The sequence below is a fragment of the Schistocerca gregaria genome, unplaced genomic scaffold, assembly GCF_023897955.1.
Source record: "Schistocerca gregaria isolate iqSchGreg1 unplaced genomic scaffold, iqSchGreg1.2 ptg001300l, whole genome shotgun sequence".
NCBI classification, from domain to species: Eukaryota; Metazoa; Arthropoda; class Insecta; order Orthoptera; family Acrididae; genus Schistocerca; species Schistocerca gregaria.
Window position 1 is genome coordinate 15,001 of NW_026062612.1, and position 7,500 is coordinate 22,500.

Consider the following 7,500-nt stretch of genomic DNA (forward strand, 5'->3'; position numbering starts at 1 on the left):
TTCGCTCGCCGCTACTGGGGGAATCCTTGTTAGTTTCTTTTCCTCCGCTTAGTAATATGCTTAAATTCAGCGGGTAGTCTCGCCTGCTCTGAGGTCGTTGTACGAGGTGTCGCACGCCACACCGCCAGCCGGCTGTGCACGCTACCGAGAAAGTACCGGTATGCGAACCGCCAGGCGACGGGCGCGCATCGCACGTTTAAGGAGACGCGGCCGGCCACACAGGCGACCACGACACTCCCACGTCTCCGAAGCGGGACAAACGCCGCGCGCTTCAGTATACGTAGCCGACCCTCAGCCAGACGTGGCCCGGGAACGGAATCCATGGACCGCAATGTGCGTTCGAAACGTCGATGTTCATGTGTCCTGCAGTTCACATGTCGACGCGCAATTTGCTGCGTTCTTCATCGACCCACGAGCCGAGTGATCCACCGTCCTGGGTGATCTTTTCCTTTTCAGTCTCCCACTGTCTCTTTCAAGACAGTAGCATTTGCGGGACTGAGGCGTCTGACGGCCCCTGTTCCACTATTTTTTTTGTGTCCAACGGCCTCACAGCCGATGGGCGTCGTACGGCTCCACACCGGAGCGGACAGGCACTCGGGCGAACGTCATTCAAAACCGGCGCCAGGCGCCAGGTACCGCAGGCCAGCCGCTCCAGAGCTTCAGCGCTCGTACCACACAACAACAACAACAACAACACTTCCGCTAGTTTTGAGAGGCACGCGTGGTTCCGCACGCGGCGCACGGCCACTGCCGTACAGGTAGCGTGTTGCGCGACACGACACGCACATCGAAAGACATGCAGTCTAGTCGGTAATGATCCTTCCGCAGGTTCACCTACGGAAACCTTGTTACGACTTTTACTTCCTCTAAATGATCAAGTTTGGTCATCTTTCCGGTAGCATCGGCAACGACAGAGTCGATGCCGCGTACCAGTCCGAAGACCTCACTAAATCATTCAATCGGTAGTAGCGACGGGCGGTGTGTACAAAGGGCAGGGACGTAATCAACGCGAGCTTATGACTCGCGCTTACTGGGAATTCCTCGTTCATGGGGAACAATTGCAAGCCCCAATCCCTAGCACGAAGGAGGTTCAGCGGGTTACCCCGACCTTTCGGCCTAGGAAGACACGCTGATTCCTTCAGTGTAGCGCGCGTGCGGCCCAGAACATCTAAGGGCATCACAGACCTGTTATTGCTCAATCTCGTGCGGCTAGAAGCCGCCTGTCCCTCTAAGAAGAAAAGTAATCGCTGACAGCACGAAGGATGTCACGCGACTAGTTAGCAGGCTAGAGTCTCGTTCGTTATCGGAATTAACCAGACAAATCGCTCCACCAACTAAGAACGGCCATGCACCACCACCCACCGAATCAAGAAAGAGCTATCAATCTGTCAATCCTTCCGGTGTCCGGGCCTGGTGAGGTTTCCCGTGTTGAGTCAAATTAAGCCGCAGGCTCCACTCCTGGTGGTGCCCTTCCGTCAATTCCTTTAAGTTTCAGCTTTGCAACCATACTTCCCCCGGAACCCAAAAGCTTTGGTTTCCCGGAGGCTGCCCGCCGAGTCATCGGAGGAACTGCGGCGGATCGCTGGCTGGCATCGTTTATGGTTAGAACTAGGGCGGTATCTGATCGCCTTCGAACCTCTAACTTTCGTTCTTGATTAATGAAAACATACTTGGCAAATGCTTTCGCTTCTGTTCGTCTTGCGACGATCCAAGAATTTCACCTCTAACGTCGCAATACGAATGCCCCCGCCTGTCCCTATTAATCATTACCTCGGGTTCCGAAAACCAACAAAATAGAACCGAGGTCCTATTCCATTATTCCATGCACACAGTATTCAGGCGGGCTTGCCTGCTTTAAGCACTCTAATTTGTTCAAAGTAAACGTGCCGGCCCACCGAGACACTCAACAAAGAGCACCCTGGTAGGATTTAAACGGGGTCCGCCTCGGGACGCGAAAGCACCCCTTCGGCTCGCCCCACCGGCAGGACGTCCCACGATACATGCCAGTTAAACACCGACGGGCGGTGAACCAACAGCGTGGGACACAAATCCAACTACGAGCTTTTTAACCGCAACAACTTTAATATACGCTATTGGAGCTGGAATTACCGCGGCTGCTGGCACCAGACTTGCCCTCCAATAGATACTCGTTAAAGGATTTAAAGTGTACTCATTCCGATTACGGGGCCTCGGATGAGTCCCGTATCGTTATTTTTCGTCACTACCTCCCCGTGCCGGGAGTGGGTAATTTGCGCGCCTGCTGCCTTCCTTGGATGTGGTAGCCGTTTCTCAGGCTCCCTCTCCGGAATCGAACCCTGATTCCCCGTTACCCGTTACAACCATGGTAGGCGCAGAACCTACCATCGACAGTTGATAAGGCAGACATTTGAAAGATGCGTCGCCGGTACGAGGACCGTGCGATCAGCCCAAAGTTATTCAGAGTCACCAAGGCAAACGGACCAGACAAGCCAATCCGATTGGTTTTGATCTAATAAAAGCGTCCCTTCCATCTCTGGTCGGGACTCTGTTTGCATGTATTAGCTCTAGAATTACCACAGTTATCCAAGTAACGTGGGTACGATCTAAGGAACCATAACTGATTTAATGAGCCATTCGCGGTTTCACCTTAATGCGGCTTGTACTGAGACATGCATGGCTTAATCTTTGAGACAAGCATATGACTACTGGCAGGATCAACCAGGGAGCTGCGTCAACTAGAGCTGAGCAGCCGGCCGCCCGGGAGTGTGTCCCGGGGGCCCGCGCGAACACGCAAGCGTCCGCTCAATTATTCTGCAAACAGGAGGAGGCCGAGCTCCCCTGCACGATACACCTCGAAACCCTCTCAGGTCCCGGCGGCGCGCAGCGCCGTCCTAGGTACTTGGTCGGTTTCGAGAGAGGCGCAATCGCCCGGAGTTAGGCGAGTAGACGGTTTTAGTGAGAACACCCTTGCTCCCAACTGAGCTTGCCGCTGCCGACAGAGGCCCGGGAGCGTGCTGTCGTGGCATTGCCGGCGGGAGACAACACGCGCCACCTATGGTGACCGGCAGCTCCAACGCCAGCGCCACACAAGGGCAAAGCCCCACTTGGGTGCAGAAGCGAACTCTCCCAGCACAGCGCACGCGCCAACACGTCCGCACAACTGCGATACAAACCACCTGCGAGAACCGCTGGGGCGACCGAGCAGCAGACGGCGTCGCGGCGCCGAGTGCCAGGCGGCGGCGCATCCTCAACGCACACAGTCCTCAATCAGACCAGCACACTGCAGATGTCCACCGCGCTTCGCACCGGGCTCGGCTGAACCAACTTTGGCCGCCAGGCGCCGCGTGCAGGGTGCGCCGCAGCGTAGCTGCGCCGCCTGCCGGGCCCGTCGGCTGGCGCTCCTGCCACTCGGCGCCCCCCACCAGCCGCCTGTTGCGCGTGCGCCCACGCAGCGCGCGGCCAACACGCCGGGCGGCCCCCCTTCACCGGCCGGGAACAGTCCCACCAAGCCACCGCCGCGTATCGCTTCATACCCACATGGGCCTAGTCACGTGTGTGGATGTGGCGGGTACCGCTGAAACAACCGGTTAATAGCTGTACCGATCGTCGCCATCACAGATTCACCTCCAGCGTGAACAACCGCTCAACAACGGATTTCCAGTTCATTTGCGTATCTTGGGCAGTAAACGTAGATGTCCACCTACATTTGCGAATTCAACAATTCTTGCATGCCAGGATGTCATGTGTCACGACACGCTACATCAGACCACATACACACTGCGACATGTGCAGAAGAGAACACGTGGAAGGTGGCCCGCGCACGTATGCGATGTCCCTTCCGCGATCCACTGTCAACCGGCATCTGCGGCATGTCCCAGATATGGAACGCGGTCCACCAGGGTAGCACTTTGTGTGAGGCAATACGACAAAGTCGGAATACACGCGTCACTACATCAGACGGCTCACGCTGACCTGACCTGACCTGACTCACCGCACCACCACCCCCAGCGACCCAGGGTGACATACAATGCGTTCGTACGTTCCTCCCACACGCCTCTACGGCGTACCACAGTGCAACCTAGCTGTTATTGGGAGACGAGACAAGTAGCATCGAGCACATCATATGGAAATTGAGATTCGACACCGTTGGGCACAGCCAGCGTACGGTCACACGTATCACACTACTTCACTCTGTACGTAACGACCGATGATCGGTACAGCGTGTGGGTTACGCGTACGACATCAGCGGACAATGGACACAGACCATACCACGACGTACACTGAGGGCGTCGACATCTGAATGACGCGTACGACATCAGCGGACAATGGACACAGACCATACCACGACGTACACTGAGGGCGTCGACATCTGAATGCAACTGAACAGCTGCGAGGCTCATTTAACACTCAAACGCCAGACCGACCAGCTTGAGAGGACAGAGACACAAAGAGGGGGACAGAGGGAGGGGGGGGGGGGCGATATAGTCCTATTGCAGTACAATTGACAGTGGATAGCGGGAATATGTGGAAAGTAAGCAACACTCGCAAGACATCTACATGAGGATAACAACGACACCAGAGATTCCGAGCAGTGAACTATGTTAGGCAAAGGGACAACGTGGGTTAGGTTAAGGGACAACGTGGGTTAGGTTAAGGGACAACGTGGGTTAGGTTAAGGGACAACGTGGGTTAGGTTAAGGGACAACGTGGGTTAGGTTAAGGGACAACGTGGGTTAGGTTAAGGGACAACGTGGGTTAGGTTAAGGGACAACGTGGGTTAGGTTAAGGGACAACGTGGGTTAGGTTAAGGGACAACGTGGGTTAGGTTAAGGGACAACGTGGGTTAGGTTAAGGGACAACGTGGGTTAGGTTAAGGGACAACGTGGGTTAGGTTAAGGGACAACGTGGGTTAGGTTAAGGGACAACGTGGGTTAGGTTAAGGGACAACGTGGGTTAGGTTAAGGGACAACGTGGGTTAGGTTAAGGGACAACGTGGGTTAGGTTAAGGGACAACGTGGGTTAGGTTAAGGGACAACGTGGGTTAGGTTAAGGGACAACGTGGGTTAGGTTAAGGGACAACGTGGGTTAGGTTAAGGGACAACGTGGGTTAGGTTAAGGGACAACGTGGGTTAGGTTAAGGGACAACGTGGGTTAGGTTAAGGGACAACGTGGGTTAGGTTAAGGGACAACGTGGGTTAGGTTAAGGGACAACGTGGGTTAGGTTAAGGGACAACGTGGGTTAGGTTAAGGGACAACGTGGGTTAGGTTAAGGGACAACGTGGGTTAGGTTAAGGGACAACGTGGGTTAGGTTAAGGGACAACGTGGGTTAGGTTAAGGGACAACGTGGGTTAGGTTAAGGGACAACGTGGGTTAGGTTAAGGGACAACGTGGGTTAGGTTAAGGGACAACGTGGGTTAGGTTAAGGGACAACGTGGGTTAGGTTAAGGGACAACGTGGGTTAGGTTAAGGGACAACGTGGGTTAGGTTAAGGGACAACGTGGGTTAGGTTAAGGGACAACGTGGGTTAGGTTAAGGGACAACGTGGGTTAGGTTAAGGGACAACGTGGGTTAGGTTAAGGGACAACGTGGGTTAGGTTAAGGGACAACGTGGGTTAGGTTAAGGGACAACGTGGGTTAGGTTAAGGGACAACGTGGGTTAGGTTAAGGGACAACGTGGGTTAGGTTAAGGGACAACTTGAGTTAGGTTAAGGGACAACTTGAGTTAGGTTAAGGGACAACTTGAGTTAGGTTAAGGGACAACTTGAGTTAGGTTAAGGGACAACTTGAGTTAGGTTAAGGGACAACTTGAGTTAGGTTAAGGGACAACTTGAGTTAGGTTAAGGGACAACTTGAGTTAGGTTAAGGGACAACTTGAGTTAGGTTAAGGGACAACTTGAGTTAGGTTAAGGGACAACTTGAGTTAGGTTAAGGGACAACTTGAGTTAGGTTAAGGGACAACTTGAGTTAGGTTAAGGGACAACTTGAGTTAGGTTAAGGGACAACTTGAGTTAGGTTAAGGGACAACTTGAGTTAGGTTAAGGGACAACTTGAGTTAGGTTAAGGGACAACTTGAGTTAGGTTAAGGGACAACTTGAGTTAGGTTAAGGGACAACTTGAGTTAGGTTAAGGGACAACTTGAGTTAGGTTAAGGGACAACTTGAGTTAGGTTAAGGGACAACTTGAGTTAGGTTAAGGGACAACTTGAGTTAGGTTAAGGGACAACTTGAGTTAGGTTAAGGGACAACTTGAGTTAGGTTAATGTGGACAACTTGAGTTAGGTTAAGGGATAATGTGGTACAACCACAGTTAGGTTAAGGGATAATGTGGTACAACCACAGTTAGGTTAAGGGATAATGTGGTACAACCACAGTTAGGTTAAGGGATAATGTGGTACAACCACAGTTAGGTTAAGGGATAATGTGGTACAACCACAGTTAGGTTAAGGGATAATGTGGTACAACCACAGTTAGGTTAAGGGATAATGTGGTACAACCACAGTTAGGTTAAGGGATAATGTGGTACAACCACAGTTAGGTTAAGGGATAATGTGGTACAACCACAGTTAGGTTAAGGGATAATGTGGTACAACCACAGTTAGGTTAAGGGATAATGTGGTACAACCACAGTTAGGTTAAGGGATAATGTGGTACAACCACAGTTAGGTTAAGGGATAATGTGGTACAACCACAGTTAGGTTAAGGGATAATGTGGTACAACCACAGTTAGGTTAAGGGATAATGTGGTACAACCACAGTTAGGTTAAGGGATAATGTGGTACAACCACAGTTAGGTTAAGGGATAATGTGGTACAACCACAGTTAGGTTAAGCGATAATGTGGTACAACCACAGTTAGGTTAAGCGATAATGTGGTACAACCACAGTTAGGTTAAGCGATAATGTGGTACAACCACAGTTAGGTTAAGCGATAATGTGGTACAACCACAGTTAGGTTAAGCGATAATGTGGTACAACCACAGTTAGGTTAAGCGATAATGTGGTACAACCACAGTTAGGTTAAGCGATAATGTGGTACAACCACAGTTAGGTTAAGCGATAATGTGGTACAACCACAGTTAGGTTAAGCGATAATGTGGTACAGCCACAGTTAGGTTAAGCGATAAAGTTGGTTAAATTTGGTATTGTGTGGGAAGGGTGCAGAGAGAGAGGGGGGGGGGTGGATAGTGGTGGCAGTACGCGGATGCCTGAGTCACCGTCAGATACGTCACGTCGGTTCGATGCTTGTAGCAAGAGGCTGGCGGATGTGTGTCTCTCACTTCTGCAATTTTTCATGTGGTATAACACGAGGGCGGGGGATGATATTTGGTGCCCCTCTGTGTAGGATGTGTGTTGGTGGTGTTGATTTATCTGAGCAATGGTAGTTGTCGGAGGAGTGGGGTATTGTGCTTTTATAGGTGGACCTACTGCTCTGGTTATCATAGTGTCGACGGTGCAATGTGGCAGAGAGGATGCACTCGACATTGTCGCATTCCAGATGTTTACGTATTGTGTGTCTCCGTTG

The 7,500-nt window shown here is 51.9% G+C and overlaps 3 non-coding genes across 3 annotated transcripts in view; all 3 read right to left on the reverse strand.

The window, feature by feature from the left end:
• The window catches only part of LOC126330512 (large subunit ribosomal RNA), a 4,222-nt gene extending 4,125 nt beyond the window's left edge, over positions 1-97 (reverse strand). The window contains exon 1 of the ribosomal RNA XR_007562960.1: positions 1-97. This exon is cut by the window's left edge and continues 4,125 nt beyond it. This is a non-coding gene — a ribosomal RNA (large subunit ribosomal RNA).
• A 188-nt stretch (positions 98-285) lies between these two features.
• LOC126330516 (5.8S ribosomal RNA) lies at positions 286-440 on the reverse strand. The gene has a single exon (XR_007562963.1). It is a non-coding gene; the product is annotated as a 5.8S ribosomal RNA (ribosomal RNA).
• Positions 441-811: 371 nt separating this feature from the next.
• Positions 812-2,704, reverse strand: LOC126330509 (small subunit ribosomal RNA). Its single transcript, XR_007562957.1, has one exon. It is a non-coding gene; the product is annotated as a small subunit ribosomal RNA (ribosomal RNA).
• Positions 2,705-7,500: the final 4,796 nt, after the last annotated feature.